Source organism: Schistocerca cancellata, chromosome 2 (genome assembly GCF_023864275.1).
Source record: "Schistocerca cancellata isolate TAMUIC-IGC-003103 chromosome 2, iqSchCanc2.1, whole genome shotgun sequence".
In the NCBI taxonomy this organism is placed as follows: Eukaryota; Metazoa; Arthropoda; class Insecta; order Orthoptera; family Acrididae; genus Schistocerca; species Schistocerca cancellata.
Window position 1 is genome coordinate 860,422,437 of NC_064627.1, and position 25,651 is coordinate 860,448,087.

The 25,651-nt window shown below is 37.6% G+C and overlaps 1 protein-coding gene across 14 annotated transcripts in view; it reads right to left on the minus strand.

Annotated features, from left to right (window-relative positions):
• LOC126162801 (broad-complex core protein isoforms 1/2/3/4/5-like) overlaps positions 1-25,651 on the minus strand; it is a 538,471-nt gene that overhangs the window by 363,917 nt on the left and 148,903 nt on the right. The gene's annotated exons all lie outside the window — the stretch shown is intronic.

Below are 25,651 nucleotides of genomic sequence, written 5' to 3' on the forward strand. Positions count from 1 at the left end.
TCTCGAGGTGTGAACTATCTTTTCACCACCCACTAAAGAAACTGCTCAAAAAAATGTGAATGTCTCAGCTCTACGCTGCTACAGCAACGGGTAAACAGGTGATCCTCTTCTGTTTCACGTGGTCTTAAAATGAAGCTTGTTATTCTTGGAGGTATGCAAGCCTCAATATACATTACTGTACTTGTAACGGCAGATTGTGTGAAATTTTACCAGTATGCTACAATATTACAAAAACAAACAGATAGTGTTTCGATATGTCATCATGATAGGAGTGGCAATACTGTTGCAATATTTGCTTTACCTAATAAACTGAGGTCAAGTATGTTGTTTACATTTTTACGATTTCCGCTATGTTTTTTATTAATGCATTAATATGTCATAGATCTTTCGCTCTATCCAAACCCCACACGTCTCTGTTCCCAAATAAGAAACATGAAAAGCAGAAAAGTGAATTACGAACATTACACATTTTCATACTAAATTTCCTCACATATTTCCTTGACTTATAGGGGTAGTAATTGTAACTAAATTGAATATATTAATTTTATGTATATAAACTGAACTATTTAAATAGATTTAAGTTTTCATTTAATAGTTTTAATATTGTAAGGAATAAAATAAGATTGGGGGGGGGGGGGGGATTATCATGGTTGCAACGTGACTCAATCCCTTGCTGATCAACTGCCAGTTTGGCTTGCACTCGAAGAGGAATAGCATAATTTAAGTGTGATATTTACAGTGCTCTGTAGCACATGATCACCAGCCACCACTGTGTAACTGTATTCACAGACAAAATGGCACACTATTTACGTTCATTCTGCACATACTATGTGATGCACTCCCTGACATCCAATTAGCAGTCATTTGCCGCCTCAGCTCTATACTTAGAAGAGAGTTGCTGGGTGAAAATCAGACATGCTTATATAGTAAATTATTCCCTGTAAAATTGTTGGAATAAGTTGCAAGTAGACACGACCTCTGAGAGGGGCAAGGAACAAATGTTGCATAAACAACTGAGAGTCATCAATCGGCATGGTCTTGTAGCCATCTGTTGTGATCTTCATTAACGAAATAAGCACTTCCCTTGACTTTGAAGTAGAAAACACTGCTTCCATTATCAATGCAGCCAGGCCTCAGGAACACATTATATCAACTCCATGACCATGACCAATCTGCGATTAGCACCACCAGTTCTGCAGATGCTATCACCACCTCTTACTGCAACATTCACCTACTAAAATCTTATCTAATGAGACATAAATTGTTTTCACTTTGTCATTTTCCTGTTATCTATCAGCATGCACACTGCAACTTTAGTAATCACCTTGAGGTTCTAATTTTAATGTTTTAATTTTTGTTGGCAAAAATATAAAAGGCACTGATAATCTGCTGACATTGTCAGTATGTCTGCTGTAACTTTTTTGTGTTTAGGGAATGTATCTTTTCTACAAGCAATTTATGGGGTACATTATTCCACCCTTGGAATTTCTTCCCTTGCATCACTGAAATACATCAATTTCTTAGAACAGTCTGTAGAAAGAAAAATGACCCTTATAGAAAGGATAATGTGGTGCAAACAAAACATATAGTAGATAAATGCCAGAAAAATACGTACAGGCATAAATTCTGTGCATCTTCCCCTCATCTCTATAAAACAACCACCTAATTTACAACTGCAGCTGAGGAAGTGTTAAAAGAGTTTTAAATTCATTGTAACAAATATGTCAATTGCCACTTAGATCAGTCACAAAAAAGTGTTTGTAACAACAATATCTAGTAAGATAAAGTGCAAGTTTTTGGAAACAGATGGATACAAAAATCTGTTTATGATTTTCTTAAATCAGTTAACGTGCAAGCTGGGATTATTTCTTTACAAAGGACACGGCCAATTTGCTTCCCCAATCAGGGTTTTTGCTCTGTCTCAAATGACCTTGTTACTGACAGCACATTAAATAATCTTCCTTCTCCCACCTGCAGTGCAACTATGAGTCACACAAGTAAGCCAACTCCTATCAAGTAGTGAGTAGCAACCTCAGCTGGCATTGTTATGGTGTGAATGCAAAAGCACTAAAATGTAAGGACACAGAACTACAGCATACAAGATGGATAGAAATATAAGGACAGGGCAGCTGCTGCAAGGGAAAGTGACAACAGTTGCAAGCATACACAGCAACATAAGATGACTGATAATAAGAGACAACTCACGGAGGATGAGGATACGGATGACTGCTCAGAGGGAGAAGGAAAAAGGATAAAGAGATTAGCTAGCTGAGACCAATCATTCAGGTACGAGGCAAACAGAAGTATGAAACTAGTAAGATGTGTTCGGAAATGGATTGGTAACAGAGACAGGGTCAGATGAATTGGAAGGGGGAAGAAGAAGATGCATATCAGGGACCTGTGGAGATCAGTACTAAATGGGAGACATTGTCAAAGAAGACAGAAGTACATCTCTCACCTACGCAACTCAGGGAAGCCTGTGTTTGATATAATAGATAGGGGTGAGGGGCCTAAATGCCACAATTTTTGAACCAACAGCTGCAAGTGATCATATAATATGCTGCTAACCAGTGTGCACTGCAACTGCTCACACTGAAAACCAAGCAGTGGTTACAGCCTTTTGCTATAGGATATGCTTTGACAAATGATTGTGCTTGTCACAGAAGTGACAGACATTGCACCTGGAGGTTCTTTAGGTACAGGAATCAAGGGAAAATGGACTTGAGAGGGGGAGGGCTATAAATAAAGCATTTTGTAAGTTGTTTGAACATTGGAATACTACTTCAGTAACCATAGGATGAATTTTCTGAAAATAGTTCATGTTTCAGGGAACAATAAAACATGGTATACAAAACTAGTGCTTCTCTCATGTGTTATCTGCAATACCCTTATTACACACCAAAACTCCACAGACACATGGTGGAACATCATCAGCCAGAACTCTAACTGCTTCCCAGAATGGCCTAACCTGAAATGAAAACTACACCTGTCAAAATCTTCCATATTAATGTAGTACAGTACTATCAGCACAGCCCATGAAAAATCTTTGTCCCTACTTACAGCTCTTCCGCTTCCAACATCATATCAAAAGTCATATAAATGTGGAAAGATTCACTGAAAGACCTGATACATGTAACCAGCTACTGCATCCAATTGCGTTATTTTACCAGCAATTTCTAGTCCATTAAGAAAATGCGATTTGTGGATGCAATTACAGTCAGCACCTCTGAGAACACATTGCTCAGTATGATGACTAGTAATACAATTTTAATTATCACCTAAAAAAAAATTCACTTTGAAATCCTCACATCACAGTACAAAAGCACACTGCTAGAGGAGACAAGACAAAATGGTGCTGGCCTTTGATAATCTGGAGACAGTTGGTTCCTCTAGCGACATGCTACAGTACGATGGTGCTGGGATTTCAAAGTGTATCGAGACTGCAGACAAGTAACTGCAAACGGCAAAGAGAGTTCTATGTAACTATTTTCTTTTTTTTTAGGTAATAATTAAATAATGTAACTACCTATTTACAATGTGGATAAAAAAGTGGCAAATGTCCTTCCAGTGCAGCATTTAGCAATTCTTCCAGCATCAATCACTGCACTGTTCTTCAATTGGTGTTGCTCTTTCTCAGTCTCCTTTGCCGTTTTTTCGTCTTAGCCAGTTTCTCACATTATCCTTTTTGGGACATTTCCCCCTCTCTCTCCGCATCCTTAACTGTCCTCCAAAACTGATTTCTTTATACTCTCCCATTATCATTTACATGACCCTTTGGAACTACTGTCAGTGTTCAGCTGCCATAGCCCCAATATTTCTAACATGCACCTCATTTACATTTATGCCATCACCTCCAGCTGAGGGCACTATTCACACCAGTTGGGAGCTGCAGTGGCAGCAAAGATAGAAAGAAAAAGAAAGAAAGAGAGAGAGAGAGAGAGAGAGAGAGAGAGAGAGAGAGAGCTATTTTGCTTGCAGTGTACAGTGAGTGAGTGTCTTTGCCGACAAAATTCTTTATATTCCGATTTTCCATTATCATATTATATAAAATAGTATGCAATAAAGTCCCACCGAAATTAGATTTTCAGTTGGACGACACACTGTGGACGCGAAGCATATGGTTCTTGAGGTCATACGTTCTATTCAACACTTTGTGGCAAATAGGGCACGACGTGTGGCCACGGTGGACCTGGCGGTGCATCGAGAGAGACGTAGATCGGTTGAATGCCTTTCCGCAGGTCTCACATCTGAATCTGGGCTTTAAGTAGTGTTCACCTGGCTGACTTACAGCCTCTGGAATTTCCCAGCTGCCTAGTGAAAAGTGCTGTGGGATGTCTGGAGAAAAGAATTGTGAACTTCAGAATACAAAAATATGAACACGTATCAGAAAGACATACTCACACACATGGACGCTCACACGTGCATGCGCCCACACACACACACACACACACACACACACACACACACACACACACACACACACACACACACACACACACCTATGCAAATGCAGTAGGATGTAAATCTCACAAATCAAATGCCCCATTTCTTTAGAATGAGGAAGTCATTATGCAACAGGATAATAAAATGTGCATGACATTCACTGCTTTAAAGCCAAGGAGCATTTGGAAATAAATAAACAAATTTCAACAAATATCAGGGGAAGGGATAGAACAGTAATAACCACCACCTTGCAGCCACCACAACATGGTCAGATTACTACTGAGCTTTCAATCAATTCGCTTACGCTTTACGTAAGTGTAGTTGATAGAGCAGGCAGCAAAACTAACACTGAGTAAGTAGTACTCTAATCAGGAACATAATATCTATTTAACAAGTTTTCAGCTCAAAAGTAAGTAAAATCGTTTAGACATAGTAGATGATTTCTCTCAGTACAGTTTGGTAACCACTTCTGACCTCTATGTAGTCTATTGCCCATTATTACATAGAAAAAGAACCTTCACAAAGATCTTTGACAATGTTTTATTTAAACTTCTTTGGTAAAAGTATCTCACTGGAGCCATTACATTACAATAAATTTATTTTGTCATAATTCTTCAAATGATTGCCGAAAAGTTAATCGTCTGTGCAGTAGGACATAGTGTAATGTTAACAATTATCACATTGGACTGAAAGGAAATACGAACGAAAACAAATGCGAATGATACTGTAGGCAGTGAGAAGTGAAGCTCAAAGTATTCACATGAATTTGATTTGTGAGCTGCAGTTCACGAGTGTTTCAGAATGTTATAGAATCTTACGGTAGATTCAAGAGAGTTCTAGTGTGTTCCTGGATCAAGAATGTTTTAGAACATTCCATTATCCTGTCATTGAGGTCATACATTCACGCTCAGAATGGTACACTGTACGCAGACAATAGTGAGACACAAGTGTTAGTAAAGTTTTGGAAATTGATTAGAGTGGATAAAAAAAATGAAGGTGACATAAATTTAGGTAAAGTGAATTGCATAAGTTAGTGAACAGTGTATTAAGTGGAATCTTAGTGCCTCAAGTAATATTAACATTTAACATGATACTGAAATGTAAAAGAGGAAGAGGATATTGTCAGTGGTGAATTGAACAGAAGGAAACAGAAAGAACAGTGAAGAAATGAAACAGAAAAGGAGCAAGACGCACATTTAGCTTCAGAATGGAGGAGAATGAATAGACTCAGAGACAACACAGTACATGAACAAAAATTACAGTAGATGTTTGAGTGAGATACACAGCAAACAGACAGAGAGAAACTGTCAAAGAAACAAGATTAAAAAATGAACTAAGTAGAGCTGCAATGCGAGAAGTTCATGAAAGACAATAATCACAAGCACACACAAAAAATTAATTAATTAATTAATTAATTAAAAAAATATTAGTGTACAAATCACTCAAACATGTTGTCATTAGCAAAAATGGCTCAAGTGAATCAGCTCTTCGGCGCCAAGAAATTCAGCAGAGAACCCCCAAGAATCTGTTGCATGAGCGGAAAGTCTGGGAATTCTGACATTGCCCTCACAGTATATATTTTCTTTAATGTCGTTTGTTGTTAGCAATATTAGCTTATTCCCAAGAGTTAGCAGCTTTCACTCAGTTAATACTAGGCAGAAATCAAATCTGCATGTGGAATGCACTTCCTTGACTCTTGTGCAGAAAGGAGTGCACTATTCTGCTGCATCCATTTTCAATAAGCTACCACAAGAACTCAAAAATCTTAGCAGTAGCCCGAACGCTTTTAAGTCTAAACTGAAAAGTTTCCTCATGGTTCACTCCTTCTATTCTGTCAAGGAGCTCCTGGAAGAGCTGAAAAATTAAGCAAATTCCAGTGTTACATTGCTGATTTTCTTTATTTTAACTTACTAATTGTCGCCTGAATACGTTTCTTGTATTTCATTTTATCTGTTTCTACTATCGTGTTATAATTTCATGTATTGACTCGTTCCATCACCATGGAGACTTCTCCTTAATTTGGTCCCCACGGAACAATAAATAAATAAATAAAAAAGATTGGATTAGCACCATTGGGAGTGTCTCCACCAGAAGTAATTCATTAAATGACTGGAGATACTACAGAATCACAATGTTTTCAACAAAATATGAGAGCATAAAGCACTTGCTTTCAAATGATATACTGTCTTGTTAGTCCCTTGAGCAGTGAAGAACATCACCTCAACCCTGCGTTTTCATGGCAAGTCTACGATAGAGTGGGATCACTGTCTCCATGGTAGATGATTCTTATAAATTTTTGCAACTGTACTTCATTGGTTATGAACAAAGGTATGTTGCTCTACGGTGTGCAAATATAAGTGGACTGAGACCGAACATCACTGAAGAAATTCAGATGTTTTTACATAAGTTCAATCAATTGGTGCATGTATTAAAAACAGCAATGGATCAAATGATATCCAATGAGTATAATGGTGATTCTAACTGACTAAAGACCATATGGAGAAGAAGAATGGCAATGTAACAGTGGACAGTGAGTACACAAGTTGAGTTACAATGATTCCACAAGAAGAAAGGGACTACAATGAATTGTAGAAACACAACGAACTGACAAAGCACTGTAATATCTGTTAATTTTTATAAAGGAGAAGATGTTTACCAATTCAATTTGAAACAAGTGAACCCAAATACATGTGTGGAAACAAAAGAAAAACATAACCTCATAGGAATTTTATGCATATCACATGAGGCTGAGAGAGAATCATGTTACCAATTCTTGTCATTTATTTCAAAAGCTCCTGGGACAAGTGACAGTGGTGGTAAGCATACACAGGAATATAGCATTGATGATACTGTGAGACAAGTTAGAAAGATGTAGGATAGGGGTTGAATACTCTGAGAATGGAAAAAAATGTAGAGGTTACAAGCTGAGACCAAAAAAAATACTTCAAGTAAGTAAGAGATAAACAGAAGCATGAAGCTAGTAAGAAGTGTTTGGAAATGGAATGTTAACAGAGACATGGCCAGATGAATGGGAAGTGGGAAGAGGCAGATGCAAACCAAGGATAAGAATACTATGTGGGTTGCTTGGTCAAAGAACATGTAGGCCCTTTTTTTCACTTATAGAATTCAAGGAAGCTACTGTTTGTATGGATGGACAGGAGTGGGGGATACATCTGTAACAGATTGCGAATTAGCAGCTACAGATGACCAAAAGCTAGTTATTCGAAGCTGTATTTAATCTCAGTTCATACAGTTTAACACATGGTTTGTTGTTACACTCACACAAAATACAAAGCAGGGGTTACAGTCTTTTGCTATTGGGTTTCATGAATTCCTGCCAATAATCACCAGCAAAGGGTCCTTCCATTGGGTGTTGCAGTTGCAAAGAGCATCCAACGTCGAAACAAAGACGATTTATTAAAGACAAAAGTTTAAGGACTAAAACTATTTCATCAGATTTCCCACTGCATCATCATATTTAGTATTACTCTTCATTTTACTTGGAAAGAAATCATGAGACTCGCCTCTTATTCATGCATTCTAGGAGGGTTTACCAGCTTAAAGAGAGCAGTAGAATACTGCTTTAGAAAATGGAGGAGTAATTTTTTCAAAAACAATTCACATTTCAGGAAAATAAAAATGTGCTAAGATGGTATGCTAAATCCCGTGCTTCTCTCACATGCGTTAATTAGCAAGTTCTTACTATATAGCAGCACTCTTGATAGAAATGATGGGACACCATCAGCCGGAATGTCCTAATCTGAAATGAAAAATATTCTTACCAAAATCTCCTACACCTCATGTTAATTTGGAACAGTGCCATCTGCTCAACCTGTGAAAAATGTTGGCTCATTTTCATGGCTCTTCTGCTTTCAACCTCGTAACGCATCATATACTAGTGGGAAACTTCACTGAAAAACATGAACCATGTAGCCAGCCACTGCCTCCAATTCCAGTTCTATTACCAGCAATTTCTATTTCATTAAGAAAACACAATTTGTGAAAGCAATTATGGTCTGCGCCTCTCAGAACACGGTGCTCAGTATGATGATTAGAACTATAATTTCAATTATCACCTCAAAAAAATAAATTTATTTAATTAACTTTTTTTCACTCTGAAATCCTCATACAACAGCCCAATAGCATACTGCTAGAGGGGACAAGATAAAATGGTATTGCCCTCTGACAAACTGGAGACGATTGGGTCCTCACTACAGTACCGTGGTGCAGGAATTTCAAAGTGTCTCAGGACTGCAGAGACACAACTGCAAACAACCAAAGAGACTACACTGTAACTTTATTTTTCTCATTTTTAGGTGACAGTTAAAACATTATGACTACCCCATGTACCATGTGTCTAATTTCACAAGGTGCCCCTCATCCACACCACTGAAATATCCCCTTAAACTACTCTAGCTTCTTTGGGTTGAGCAAGTCGCAAATGTCCTTCCAACACAGCATTTAGTAACTTTTCCAGCATCAATAACTGCACTGTTTTTCAACTAGTGCTGCTCTTTCAGTGTCTCCTCCTACATTTTTTGTCTTAGCCAGCTTCTCTCATTATCCTTTTTCGGACATTTCCCCCCTCTTGTTCCACATAATTAACCATCCTCCATAGCTGATTTGTTCTCTCCCATTATCATTTACATAGTCTGCAACTTTACATTCTCCTTTACAGCTAATGTTACTGTTCAGCTGCTCCAGCCCCAACATTTCTATCCTCTCTCCTTTTCCTAAATTGCACCTTGTTTACATCTATTCCACCATCTGCAGCTGAGAGCACTACTCACACCAGTTGGGAGTTGCTGTGGCAGCAGAGAGAGAGAGGGAGAGAGAGAGAGAGAGAGAGAGAGAGAGAGAGAGAGAGAGAGAGCTGTTTTGCTTGCAGTGTTCAGAGAGTGACTGTCTTTGCGGAAACCATTCTTCATATTCCATCCAAGATTTTCATTATCATATTATATAAAACAGCATGAGATAATGTTCCATCGAAATTAAACTTTCAGTGGGGCAACACACGATGGACGCGAAACATGTGGTCCTCAAGGTAATATGTTCTATTCAACACTTTGTGGCAAATAGGGCACGACGTGTGGCCAAGGTGGACCTGGCGGTGCATTGAGAGAGATGTAGAGCGGTTGAACGACTTTCCGCAGGTGTCGCATCTGAATCTGTCCTTTAAGTAGTGTTCACCTGTCTGCATTACAGCCTCTGGAATTTCCCAGCTCCCTAGTGAAAAGTGCTGTGGGATGTCTGGAGAAAAGAATTGTGAATTTCAGAATACAAAAACATGAAAAGATATCAAAAACACTTAATCACTTATGCACATGCATGCACACGCACATGCTTGCTTGTGTACACACACCTACGCAAATGAAGTACGATAAAAGTAACATATAAATCTTGAAAAATCAGATAACCCGCTCCATTCAAACAAGGAAGTTGTTATGTAACAGGACAATGAAATGTGCACCACATTCACTGCTTTAATGCCTTGAAGGATTTGAAAATAAATACATTAATTTCAATAAAAATCAGGTAGGGGTAGGGGTAGGAGATAAACAACAATAACCACCACCTTGCAGTCACCACAACATGGTCAGATTACTATTACATTTTCAGTCAATTTTCTTACTCTTTACACCTGTGCAGTCTTAGGAAAGTCAGACTAATATGGAAGATGTACCACATTCAGGGGCAAAATGCCTTTTTAACAAGTTTTTGGCACAAAAGAAAGTAAAACTATTTAGAAATAGTAAGGATCTTCAATGTAATGTTTGGTAAACAGTTCTACTTTTGTCAAAGTTTTATTAAAACTTCTTTAACCACAGTACCTTATGGGAGACACTATTACAATACAGTAAAATTTTGTCATAACTGTCAGAAAGTGGAAAGTTAATCACATGCGCACTGCGTGTCATGTAATGTAATGTATCAACACAGTTCAAGTCAATGAAATTACCATTATAACCATGTGATATAATTATTCAATAAAGAAGAGAAGGATTACAAAGTATCACAGAAAAACAGTTCCTACAGCCCACTTCAATATCAGTTAATTTTTATAAGAGGAGAAGAGCGTTACCATTTCAATTTGAAACAAGTGAACCCAAATACATGTGCTGAAACAAATAGAAAAATAACTGTCAAGGAGTTTCGTGCATATTGCTTAACAATCTGAGAATATGAGGCCTTCTATCTATTACCAAATCCTGTCATTTATTTCAACAGTTTCGAGTTGATATGTACACTACGTACTCAAAAATAAAGAGGCAGAACAAATGATATTCACACTAAAGAACCAAAAGAAATGAATATATCTAACTCACTAAATAATAAGGTGATAAACACAGTTCACAAGCAAGTATCATAGTAGAATAAACAGTTAAATATTAAATAACGAAGCAGAGTTTTTTCATTAAATTAAATAAAAGTGTATAGAAAATATAATTACTTAATTTAACTTTATAATTTCTGTCATTATGATTCAATTTCTTAATTCATATTTGATAGGAGCTAACTGGCTATGTCCAAGCTAAGGGAGGGAAACTTCGAGCATTTAGACATACAAACTGAAGTGATTGTGGCAAAATTTTGTGATACTTCCACACCCATCTGCTGCCAATCACTGGTTTTTGTGTGCTATTGGATTCCTTTGTTGTGCACTACAGTGGTTACACACTAAAAGCTGTTTTAATTGCAGCAATATGTGAGTTGGAAGTGGTCGATATCACATTGTGATGGTCAACACATCACCTTCAGTCTCCTTCATATCAATATCTATTACAATGAAAAAAATTGAGATTTATCTACGACGCTCGTGTTTTTACGAATATTCCAGAATGTTAACTGATGTTCTAAAATCTTCTCAAATGTTTCAGTGATATAAATTATCCCACTGGGCTCTTTAACATTTTTGAATGTTCTTGGATGTTTCTGAATGTTCTCAAAAGTTCCAAAGTTTTCTTTAACATTCTATAATTTTTTATGAATGTTCTATTTAAAATTAGGGCACTGCTGAATACTTCAAATTTAAGAGTACGTTTAAGTATTCAAGAGTTATTTTTTAGCGCATGAAATACTTACATTTTGAGTTTTATTTTATTATGATTTTTTTTCATTTTTATAATGTTCTCCAGTCATCTTTAATGAACTCAGGAAACAAAAGAAAATGTAGAGTAAGGAAAATGGTCTTTTTCAGCTGGTATATAAGAACAAAAATCCAGAGAAATACACGCAGGAATTAATTCTGTGCTTATTCCCCTCATGAACAGCACTTGATTTACAACTGCAACTGAGGAGTTATTAGAACAACTTTCAGTTATTCATAACAGATATGCCAATTGCCATTCAGATCAATGTCACAAAAATGTGTTTAAAAACAAATGTAAGAGATAAGATAAAATGCAAGCACTGGGACAAGAAATCATTTGTCATTTCCTTAAAGCACTTAATGCATGTTCTGAGATGCTTTCTTTGAAAAGCACATGGCCAGTTTCCTTCCCCAGTCAGTGCTTGTGATCTGTCTCCAATCACTTGTCAACACCAGAGCACATTAAATCATGTTCCTTCTCCCTCCCTCCAGTGCAACTATGAGTTACACAAGTAAGCCAACTCCTACTACAAAGCAAGTAGAAATATCAGTTGAGGCTGCATGGTGTGGCAAGCATACAGAGGGAGACAGGACCAATTACAGTGAGAGACAACTTTAGGAGGTGCAGGGCAGGGGTTGATTTCAGTGAGCAAGAAGGAGAGATTTCAGTGAGCGAGAAGGAGAAAGGGCAAAGAGATTAGCAAGCTGACCAAAAAATGTATTGCAAGTCAGAACAGAGGCATGGACAGATGAATGGGAAGGATAAACAGGAGGATGGAAGCCAGGGACTTACATAGTTCAATACTGCGTGGGCTGTAGGCTCCACAGAACATGTAGATACATTTCTCACTTGCATAGTTCAGGGAAGCTAGTGTTTGTTGTTACGCTCACATAGAAAACCAATCACTGGTTACAGCAGTTTACTATAGGCTGTGCTCTGCGAAATGGCCTTCCCTTCAACAGAATAGCAAACACCAGCACACCAGTGATAGGATCAAAAAGGAGATGAGCATAGACACATACAGAACAGGCAATGCAGATGGAGTTTTTAAATGACAAACATCATTTGCCAGTACTCAAACTGCTTCTCAGAATGCCCTAATCTAAAATGAAAAATACTCCTGCCAAAATCATCCTTACCCTGATGTTAAAATAGTGTAGCATCATCTGCACAACCTATGAACAATCTTTGTCCATTCTTCTGGCTCCTGCTTCCAACCTCATATGCAAGTCATATAGCACTGGGAAACTTCACTGAAAAACCTGATCCACGCAGCCAGCTGTTGCCTCCAATTGCAGTTCTGTTATCAGCAATTTTTATGTCATTAGGAAAAGTCCATTTGTGGAAGCACTTAGGGTCTGCACCTGTATCATTGCAGGCACTGTGAGGTGTTATTTTTGAACACAACTAAAAACCAACTTCCATCCCACTGAACAGCCAGAAGAACTGAGACCAGGGTCAGAGAACACAAAGTTCAGTACGATGGTTAGTAATAAAATTTTAATTATCATCTAAAAAAAAAAGTTAGATAATTAATATTTTTTGTTGCACTTTGATATCACTGCAGCACACTGCTAGAGGAGGCAACACAAAATAGTCCGGTCCTTTGATAAGCTGAAGACGGGTGGCTCCTTTAACAAACATGCTACATTATCATGTTGCTGGGATTTCAAAGTGTATCAGGACTTCTGACAAGTAACTGCAAAAAACCAAAGAGACTACTATGTAACTTTATTTTTCTCTTTTTAGGTGATAATTAAAACATTATGACTATCCCGTGTACCATGTGGCTAACTTCATGAAGCCCTCCTCATCTGAGCCAATAAAATATCCCCTTCGACTACTATAACTTCTTTGGGTTGAGCAAGTGGGAAATGTCCTTCCAACGCAGAATTTAGCAACTCTTCCAGCATCAATAACTGCACTGTTCTTCAAATGAAGCTGCTCTTTCACGGTCTCTTCCTACGCTTTTTGTCTTAAACAGTTTCTCTATCCTTTTTGGGACATTTCCCCCCTCTTGCTCCACATCCTTAACCATTTCCCAAAGCTGATTTCTTTGTTCTCTCCCATTATCATTTACATAGCCTACCACTTTACATGCACCTTTACAGCTACTTTCAGTGTTCAGCTGTCCCAACCCCCTATATTTATATCCCCCATCCTTTTGATTTTCAGTGCCTCTTTTGCATTTATTCCACCAATTCCAGCTGAGCGCACTACTCACACCAGTTGGGAGTTGTATTTCCAAGAGCGAGGAAGGAGGGGGGAGACAATTTTCTGGTAAATAAAGTATGATAGCTGAGCTACAATAATCAAGATCTCACATGTACTGAACATTTGCTTTGCAATGCTTGCAGTGTACAATGTGTGATCTTTGCGCAACATTCTTTACATTCCATCCAGGATGCTTCATTATCAAATTATAAAAACTATTATTAAAGAAAGTCCCACCAAAATTAGATTTTCAATTGTGTGAGACATGGTGGATGTGAAGCATATGGTTCTTGAGGTCATACGTTCTGTTCAACACTTTGTGGCAAATAGGACACGATGTGTGGCCTCGGTGGACATGGCGGTGCAACGAGAGAGACATCGAGAAGTTGAATGACTTTCCGCAGGTGTCACATCTGAATCTGTTCTTTAAGTAGTGTTCACCCGGCTGACTTACAGCATCGGCAATTTCGCAGCTGCCAGATACTCCATTCCTTAAAAATGAGGAAGTCGTTATGCAACAGCATACTGAAATGAACATCGGATTCACTGCTTCAATGTCAAGAACCTTTAGCAAGAAAATAATATTTCAACAAAAAAATCGGGAATGTGAAGGGATGAGAAACAACAACAATAACCACCACCTTGCAGTCACCGTAAAATGGTCAGATTACCATTCAGCTTTCATTCAATTTTCTTTACCTTTACACCGCTGTAGCGTGTAGGAGAGCCAGCATAACAAACACACCGAGGTGGAACACAAAATAAATACACAAATAAAAGTATCACAAGCAGGGGCATATTTCTTTTTAACAAGTTTCCAGCGCAAAAGTAAGTAAAACCCTTTAGAAATGTTGGGAATGATTGAAACACAATTTTGTAAACAGTGCATGCCTAAAATCATATTACACTGGAAAAGAAACTTGACAAAAATGTTTGTCAAAGATTTTGTAAAACCTCTTTGATCAATGTACCCTGCTGTAGTCGTTACACTACAGTAAAATTGTTCCATCATAATTGTTCAAGTGGATGCGGAAAAGTTAATCATCTGTGCAGTAGCATGTAATGTTCTCGATGAGCACATTTGATTGAATGGAAAGAGAAACAAAAATGTTTGTGGGCAACACTACAGGCAGTGGGTAGAGAAGCTCCAGAATTTGATTTGTGAACTCAGTGGGAATACATAATGCGCTGTGAGGAAATTATGTGAGAACAGACCAACAACCATTTCAATTTGAGCTTAAGAAAGTAGCCCATCATATTTTCAAACGAAATACACATTTAAGAGATGCTATTTCTGCTTGTCTCACCTTTATAGTAAGATTTTCAGTGACAAACAAAAGACAATTGCTAGCAATGTTTATTTCAGAAAATAAAATGCATTTTCTTTAAGAAATGTGCAGTGGCTGTGGACCCACTCACAGAAACGGCTATTGTTACTTTTCAAGTATTAACTTCTCAAGCTATTTAGTTTCTTATTCATATTGTCCACTATGCAGCCACTTCTAACACTGCTGATTGATGCAGTTATTTCCTTATACGTTCCTAACCACTTAATGCAGTTTCTTTACTTAACATGCTACGGAATATGCAGTATTTTATTCTCATAATATTGAGAAATTATCATGGTGGAAGAGTACACTTTGATGTCATTCTACTAGTTGCAGCTGCAGCAGGAGCAGCAGCAGCAGTAACAATAGTAGTAGTAGTAGTAGTAGTAATAGTAGTAGTAGTAGTAGTAGCAGCAGCAGCTACTAGTACTATTAGCAGCAGCAGCACAACTGTTCAAGTAAGTGCCAAGCATTCAATGGCAAACTTTTATTTTAAAAAAATAGGATCATATTCTAATTTTTATCGAAGACTTTATATAAAAGATTACTTTTATAAAAACAGTCCAAATATACTGTCAAATATTTTACAAAGACAATTTTATGAAAGATCATTTACAGTGTAGTACAGATCTAAGACAAAAATTCTCTAAAATTACCAAAGAAGCCTGAAAGTAACACAATGATCCAACACCTGCAGACATCTGTCACTGGTCATTTTTTGATCTCTCTGATGCTGATCAGAGCATATGATACCACCAGTAGTGGGCGGATTTTGCATGTGTTGTGCAGTTCAAAAAACATTCTACATAAATTTTGTAATTCCATGTACTGGATTATTCAACTTCTTGACCAAGAACTCCAAGAACTGATGGAGTCAAGCTTGGAAATTTACCAAAGGACTCATCTTTAAATATATAGAAGATAGATGGGAGGTTTGCAGTACAGGACATTCATATGTGATAAGAGATAGCTACAATATTGTGAAAAGGAAAGTTGCTACTTCCATATAGCGGAGATGGTGAGTCGCAGATAGAGACAACAAAAAGACTGTCACAAATAATAGCTTTCGGCCTCAGTTCCCTGAGACTGCAGTCGTGTGTGTGTGAATTGAATTTTTTTTTGAGTGTGTATGTGTGTGTTTGCTGACTAATTCCGATAATGGCCTTACTGGCGGAAAGCTATTATTTGTGACAGTCTTTTTGTTGTGCCTATCTGCGACTCAGCATCTCTACTATATGGTGAGTAGCAATTTTCCTTTTCACAATATTGTTACATTCCAACATGGATTTGACTTTAAGGGACAACTCACCAAGTGAAGATGAATATCAAGTCACCAGCACAAGAAGTTTCTCATTACAACATTGGGAAGGGAAGGGAACGGAAGGGAGAGGGGAATTGCAACTTGCTCTCGGATTTTTCCTTTTTAAAACAGTCACTATTAACCTGCATCTTCATTAATGTTACATGTAACCTACTCGAAAATCTTGATCATACTGAGGAACACAAAGTTTGGTAAGACAACTGTTTTCTAAGATGAACAAAACTTTACTTTCTATTGCATAAATTTCATGCTAGTGATGAATTGTGTGTTATTAGTAGAATTATTAGTACAAATGCCAAAATATCCATTTAAAACTGAATGAACTGAGTCTATATTTTAGCAACCAATAATAATGCATGCGTGGTAATAACTTCTTGAAATTTTCCCCTCTACTGACAAAGATGCAAGAGTTGTAGCTTGGCTGGTTTAAAAAAACACCCACACAAAAAATAAAAATATTCTATTGTTAAATATGTTATGAATTCATCCCTTTACTCCTGACTGCCTCTATTGCCAAAGCATCACTATACATCATTATACGACAATGATCATCCGATTTCTTCATTGCACATTGACAAGAGTGAATATTACAAATTAAGGAAAGATCCATAAATTGTTTTAGAAATATAAAAGTGTTTAGGTTTGACAACTTTTTTACTTTTTTTTTATTTCCCAGAGTTCGACATAGTAGTTTAATTGTATGAGAAGTACAAACAATTACAGTATTTTTCAAAGTTCTGCATTACGCCAATCATTTCAGTTTATCCGAATATGTGGATGAGGACCGATATCTCATCATGAAATAGAACAGTTGCTGTGCATCAGATAAGCAGCAGATGGCACAAATGGCTGTTTAGCTTTAGGAAGAAGTTCACATCATAAATAACAAACATACAGGTGTGGATGTATTTTTCAGGTCCAGATGGGCTTCTTCAAAACTAAGTTTCATTTGCAGAACAAAAATAACTCTTTTCCAAACCTCTGAAGACACTACACAAATATGTAGAAACAGTATGTGTACATGTCAGATAAACATACATAAGACTTGTCAGATGGAACTTCATATTTCTAAAAATTACATGTAAAGGCATCACAGGTGTTCCAGAGATGGTACAAAAATAATGGCAACTACATTACTCAACAAGACATTACAAAGTTATTATTCAAAAGGAAAAAAAGAGTAATTTAAATGTGACAGTATGAAACGTTATAAATAAACGTCTTTCGGATCCCTGCTGGCTTCTTGGGTAAGGAAAAAAGTTAACTTCAAAACACTTAGGGAAATAAACAAATTATGTTCTTGATATTTTCTCCACTATTGTCCCACTGACTTTCTAACAACTTAAATAGCTCTCATACAAGTAGAACGCAAAAAAAAAAAAAAAAAAAAAAAAAAAAAAAAAAAAAAAAAAAAAAAAAAAATATTTTTGGCTTGGCAACGAGTTTTAGGCATGATGTCATTTATAAAGCTAATAATAATTGCCAACACTTATTCTTTTATCCAGTGGCTCTGTAACAACCCTATCAAAAACTATACACATAAAAAGTATTGTAGGTTTAACAGTTCCTTAAGTAGTCAAATGGCAAGAAATGTGAAGAAAATCCCTTGAGATGTAATGCATCTTGAACTCCTGAGCATAGAAAGCAAATGAGCACCTGCTACTTCCCTCTAGAAAGCAAATGAGCACCTGCTACTTCCCTCTCATAGATCATGCTTAAAAGATCTTAGTGGGGCAGAGGGGAGTAGATATTGGAGTCAATCGACATATTACATTACACAAAACCAAAATCACTGGCTAATCTAAAACAAATACTATTCTGTTAAAAGATGTGGAACTCACCTGATTCATTTTCTGCAACTTCTATATGATGTTCCATCCATAGTGATCTTGTAGAACTCTTCAAACTACAAATTCTATCATTTCAAAATTCTCTTTTGCCTCTGTTCATAACTTTGGCATTTAACACAAAAACCTAATACATTGATTGAAATGTCACTTTTGATACATCCCACTCCATCCAAGCATAACAACTGAACAAAGTACTTTCTACAAAATTATGGCAGTAACAGCTGCTTCTTTTTTGTCTTCTAAAGTACAATTTTGATTCTGCATGTAGTGATTATAGCAATAATGTCAGATGCACACATAGGCCAACAGAAATCATGAATAGTCTGTTGTATGGCACTGATAAATGACATTTCAGACCAACAGATACATAGCTATTTGCACATAAATCATTCACAAAGAAAACAATGCAAGTCAAGCACGCATACCTCATAACAGGCTCTTCAACTCAATGCCATACCAGTTGCTTGTATCCACTGTTGCATATTCATGTTGAGCAGCTTCTGTGTTGTCCAAAGACACCAAAATGAATATTGTTGCCGATTTTTCAATCACAAAAAAACTTGGGCTAGTCATGAGAATCAACTCTAGCGTCTCGATGTTATTAGGTGATAACCAGTACATTTTGGAAATGTTTGGCCATACATGGTACTGGCAGTAACAGGATGTGAGTAATTTCAATCATGTACATTAAAGATTGCTTACACTGAATTTAACATATAATGTAAGTAGTAACTAATAATTGTGATAAGTGAAATTTGGTATGTTCCATAGCTTTCCAATATGTCTGAAGCTTCATATCAGAAAAAGTTTCTGATTTGATCCATTATAAATGGTTTTTGAAAATTTCTAAACTACAGAAAATTGGAACAACAAATGTTACATTGCTATAATAAGACTATTAAAATTTTAATTTCATAAAAACAGATACATAACTGTCAAAAACAAAGTTTTATTTGCGACTGAGAAATACAGCTTCTCTCAAGTTAAGGTCCAAGATGTACATCAAGCATGTAGAAACAAAATGTTTTCACATGAGAGAGACAAATAAGACTACCCTGTTGCCAGAAAATTAAATAGCTGTTTAAAAATTTTGCAACATTTATTCATAAATAGAGGCTGGACATCATCTACCTCAAGTGATTCCAGATATAGCAGGATATGGTCCAATATTCACTTTTTCTCATTTCCTGAGCAGAGAGAAGCATGCAGTACGTGACCTGTAGCAACTAGCACAGCTGTGTACTACACTGGCACTTCCGCTGTACAAAGTGGAAGGTCATAGGACAGCGAGTGACTTACATATAAATACTTTATTTATTGAAAAACAAGTGTATCAATTGCCAGTGCCTATTTAGTGTGTCTGTAGTACATAAAGGAAAATCGGCTTTGGTCCAATATCAAGTAGGCATGCTTTCCTACATACAATAACCATGATTTATGGTGCAAAACAAGTAGTTCTGAGACCACTTCCATTTTTTGTAGTGAAAAGTAACGGTTACAGGTTACATAAAGTTGTTGAAAAGCAAATAATGTGAAATATGACGAAACTGATAAATATTTTGAGCAATGCATTTCAGTTAATTCAGCTCCAAAATGAGATTTCACAAGTTTTTCCTGTAATATCTTAAATACTAATGTCTTTTGACTATGGCAACAACACCAAGAAAAACAGAATGAGAGAAAACTTAAAAGAAGTTACGGATAACGTAGAAAAAAATTAATTTGGAGGACCATGACAAAAAGAAGAGTGATTAAATGGTATTAACGGCAGATCTAAAGAAGGAAGTGTGGTGGGAGAAGGATGCTATCCACCTTTCTGCACAAGTACATGCCCCTTAATTACAACACCTGGATTCAAAAGACTATGACACGTGACAGGAAGTTCATATTTTACTTATTGTTTTTCTGTTTATTACAAAGTGTTTTACTCTGTGATTCTCCAATAGGTATTAGACGAATTACTAGGCCATCATTTGTCGACATTTGTGTTAATTTTTTTAATATAATGTTTTTTGCTTCTGCAAGGGCTGTCAAGCTGACATGCATATATTTCAAATGTTGTCTGGGTGCATGGTAGAAATAGAGTTGCCAACACTACTAGTATAAATCTTTCCTATTTTGAAAAACGCAATGAAGGTGACTGACTCCAGCACTTCCTTCGTCATCCGTTTCACAATATTTACCATAGACAATTTCCAGTATGACACTAGATTTAATGAATGATTTGTTCCTCCTCTTTTGGAGTACTGCTGCATGGTGTGGGATCCTTACCAGATAGGACTAAGAGAGTTCATCGAGAAAGTTCAAAGAAGAGCAGCAAGTTTTGTATTATCAAGAAATATGAGAGGGAAAGTGTCACTGACATGATACAGGAATTGGGGTGGATATCAGGGTTATAAACACAAAATCAAATAGGGGTAATGCAGGAGTAGGTTTAATAATGAATAGGAAAATAGGAATGCTGGTAAGCTACTACAAACAGCATAGTGAACGCATTATTGTGGCCAAGATAGATATGAAGCCCACGCCTACCACAGTAGTACAAGTTTATATGCCAACTAGCTCTGCAGATGACGAAGAAACTGAAGAAATATATGATGAAATAAAATAAATTATTCAGGTAGTGAAGGGAGACGAAAATTTAATACACATGGGTGACTGGAATTCGAGAGTAGGAAAAGGGAGAGAAGGAAACTTAGTAGGTGAATATGCATTGGGGGTAAGAAACGAAAGAAGAAGCCACCTGGTAGAATTTTGCACAGAGCACAACTTAATCATAGCTAACACTTGGTTTAAGAATCATGATAGAAGGTTGTATACATGGAAGAACCCTGGAGATACTGACAGGTTTCAGATAGATTATGTAATGGTAAGACAGAGATTTAGGAACCAGGTTTTAAATTGTAAGACATTTCCAGGGGCATATGTGGACTCTGACCACAATCTATTGGTTATGAACTGTAGATTAAAACTGAAGAAACTGCAAAAAGTTGGGAATTTAAGGAGATGGGACCTGGATAAACTAAAAGAAACAGAGGCTGTACAGAGTTTCAGGAAGAGCATAAGGGAACAATTGACAAGAATGGGGGAAAGAAACACAGTAGAAGAAGAATAGGTAGCTTTGAGGGATGAAGTAGTGAAGGCAGCAGGGGATGAAGTAGGTAAAAAGACCAGGGCTAGTAGAAATCCTTGGGTAACAGAAGAAATATTGAATTTAATTGATGAAAGGTGAAGATATAAAAACGCAATAAATGAAGCAGGCAAAAAGGAATACAAACGTCTCAAAAGTGAGATAAACAGGAAGTGCAAAATGGCTAAGCAGGGATGGCTAGATGACAAATGTAAGGATGTAGAGGCTTATCTCACTAGGGGTAAGATAGATACTGCCTACAGGAAAATTAAAGAGACCTTTGGAGATAAGAGAACCACTTGTATGAATATCAAGAGCTCAGATGGAAACCCAGTTCTAAGCTAAGAAGGGAAAGCAGAAAGGTGGAAGGAGTATATAGAGTGTCTATACAAGGGCAATGTAATTGAGGACAATATTATGGAAATGGAAGAGGATGTAGATGGAGATAAAATGGGAGATATGATACTGCGTGAAGAGTTCGACAGAGCACTGAAAGTCCTAAGTCGAAACAAGGCCCTGGGAGTAGACAACATTCCATTAGAACTACTGATAGCCTTGGGAGAGCCATCCCTGACAAAACTCTACCATCTGGTGAGCAAGATGTATGAGACAGGTGAAATACCCTCAGACTTCAAGAAGAATATAGCAATTCCAATTCCAAAGAAAGCAGGTGTTGACAGATGTGAAAATTACCGAACTATCAGTTTAATAAGTCACAGTTGCAAAATACTAGCGCGAATTCTTTGCAGACGAATTGGGAAAATAGTAGAAGCCGACCTCGGGGAATATCAGTTTGGATTCCGTAGAAATATCGGAACACATGAGGCAATACTGACCCTACGACTTATCTTAGAAGCTAGATTAAGGAAAGGCAAACCTACGTTTCCAGCATTTGTAGACTTAGAGAAAGCTTTTGAGAATATTGACTGGAATACTCTCATTCAAATTCTGAAGGTGTCAGGGGTAAAATACAGGGAGCAAAAGGCTATTTACAATTTGTACAGAAACCAGATGGCAGTTATAAGAGTCAAGGGACATTAAAGGGAAGCAGTGGTTGGGAAGGGAGTGAGACAGGGTTGTAGCCTCTCCCCAACGTTATTCAATCTGTATATTGAGCAAGCAGTGAAGGAAACAAAAGAAAAATTCTGATTAGGTATTAAAATCCATGGAGACGAAATAAAAACTTTGAGGTTCGCCGATGACATTGTAATTCTGTCGGAGACAGCAAAGGACTTGAAAGAGCAGTTGAACAGAATGGATAGTGTCTTGAAAGGAGGAACATCAACAAAAGCAAAACGAGGATAATGGAATGTAGTCGAATTAAGTCGGGTGATGCTGAGGGAATTAGATTAGGAAATGAGACGCTTAAAGTAGTAAATGTATTTTGCTATTTGGGGAGCAAAATAAATGTTGATGGTCGAAGTAGAGAGGATATAAAATGTAGACTGGCAATGGCAAGGAAAGCGTTTCTGAAGAAGAGAAATTTGTTAACATTGAGTATAGATTTAAGTGTCAGGAAGTCGTTTCTGAAAGTATTTGTATGGAGTGTAGTCATGTATGGAAGTGAAACATGGACGATAAATAGTTTGGACAAGAAGAGAATAGAAGCTTTCAAAATGTGGTGCTACAGAAGAATGCTGAAGATTAGATGGGTAGATCACATAACTAATGAGGCAGTATTGTATAGGATTGGGGAGAAGAGAAGTTTGTGGCACAACTTGACTAGAAGAAGGGATCGTTTGGTAGGGCATATTCTGAGGCATCAAGGGATCACCTATTTAGTATTGGAGGGCAGCGTGGACAGTAATAATCGTAGAGGGAGACCAAGAGATGAATACACTAAACAGATTCAGAAGGATGTAGGTTGCAGTAGGTACTGGGAGATGAAGAAGCTTGCACAGGATAGAGTGGCATGGAGAGCTGCATCAAACCAGTCTCAGGACTGAAGACCACAATAACAACAACAACAACAACATTGAAACAAAGGCAATTTTCACTGCAGCAGAATTTTCTCATCAAATTTCAATTTCCAACTTTCTCCTCCGAATGCAAAAATATTTTACTGATACCAACCAACATCTTCCCCCCCATGAACCATGGACCTTGCCGTTGGTGGGGAGGCTCGCGTGCCTCAGCGATACAGATAGCTGTACCGTAGGTACAACCACAACGGAGGGGTATCTGTTGAGAGGCCAGACAAACGTGTGGTTCCTGAAGAGGGGCAGCAGCCTTTTCAGTAGTTGCAAGGGCAACAGTCTGGATGATTGACTGATCTGGCCTTGTAACAATAACCAAAACGGCCTTGCTGTGCTGGTACTGCGAACGGCTGAAAGCAAGGGGAAACTACGGCCGTAATTTTTCCCGAGGGCATGCAGCTTTACTGTATGATTAAATGATGATGGCCTCCTCTTGGGCAAAATATTCCGAAGGTAAAATAGTCCCCCATTCGGATCTCCGGGCGGGGACTACTCAAGAGGATGTCGTTATCAGGAGAAAGAAAACTGGCGTTCTACGGATCGGAGCGTGGAATGTCAGATCCCTTAATCGGGCAGGTAGATTAGAAAATTTGAAAAGGGAAATGGATAGGTTAAAGTTAGATATAGTTGGAATTAGTGAAATTCGGTGGCAGGAGGAACAAGACTTCTGGTCACGTGACTACAGGGTTATAAACACAAAGTCAAATAGGGGTAATGCAGGAGTAGGTTTAATAATGAATAGGAAAATAGGAACGCGGGTAAGCTACTACAAACAGCATAGTGAACGCATTATTGTGGCCAAGATAGATACGAAGCCCACACCTACTACAGTAGTACAAGTTTATATGCCAACTAGCTCTGCAGATGACGAAGAAATTGAAGAAATGTATGATGAAATAAAAGAAATTATTCAGATAGTGAAGGGAGACAAAAATTTAATAGTCATGGGTGACTGGAATTCGAGTGTAGGAAAAGGGAGAGAAGGAAACGTAGTAGGTGAATATGGATTGGGGCTAAGAAATGAAAGAGGAAGCCGCCTGGTAGAATTTTGCACAGAGCACAACTTAATCATAGCTAACACTTGGTTTAAGAATCATGATAGAAGGTTGTATAAATGGAAGAACCCTGGAGATACTAAAAGGTATCAGATAGATTATATAATGGTAAGACAGAGATTTAGGAACCAGGTTTTAAATTGTAAGACATTTCCAGGGGCAGATGTGGACTCTGACCACCATCTATTGGTTATGACTTGTAGATTAAAACTGAAGAAACTGCAAAAAGGTGGGAATTTAAGGAGATGGGACCTGGATAAACTGAAAGAACCAGAGGTTGTACAGAGTTTCAGGGAGAGCATAAGGGAACAATTGACAGGAATGGGGGAAAGAAATACAGTAGAAGAAGAATGGGTAGCTTTGAGGGATGAAGTAGTGAAGGCAGCAGAGGATCAAGTAGGTAAAAAGACGAGGGCTAGTAGAAATCCTTGGGTAACAGAAGAAATACTGAATTTAATTGATGAAAGGAGAAAATATAAAAATGCAGTAAATGAAGCAGGCAAAAAGGAATACAAACGTCTCAAAAATGAGATCGACAGGAAGTGCAAAATGGCTAAACAGGGATGGCTGGAGGACAAATGTAAGGATGTAGAGGCTTATCTCACTAGGGGTAAGATAGATACTGCCTACAGGAAAATTAAAGAGACCTTTGGAGATAAGAGAACCATTTGTATGAACATCAAGAGCTCAGATGGAAACCCAGTTCTAAGCAAAGAAGAGAAAGCCGAAAGGTGGAAGGAGTATATAGAGGGTCTATACAAGGGCGATGTACTTGAGGACAATATTATGGAAATGGAAGAGGATGTAGATGAAGATGAAATGGGAGATACGATACTGTGTGAAGAGTTTGACAGAGCACTGAAAGACCTGAGTCGAAACAAGGCCCCCGGAGTAGACAACATTCCATTGGAACTACTGACGGCCTTGGGAGAGACAGTCCTGACAAAACTCTACCATCTGGTGAGCAAGATGTATGAGACAGGCGAAACACCCTCAGACTTCAAGAAGAATATAATAATTCCAATCCCAAAGAAGGCAGGTGTTGACAGATGTGAGAATTACCGAACAACCAGTTTAATAAGCCACAGCTGCAAAATACTAACACGAATTCTTTACAGACGAATGGAAAAACTAGTAGAAGCCGACCTCGGGGAAGATTAGTTTGGATTCCGTAGAAATACTGGAACACGTGAGGCAATACAGACCTTACGACTTATCTTAGAAGAAAGATTAAGGAAAGGCA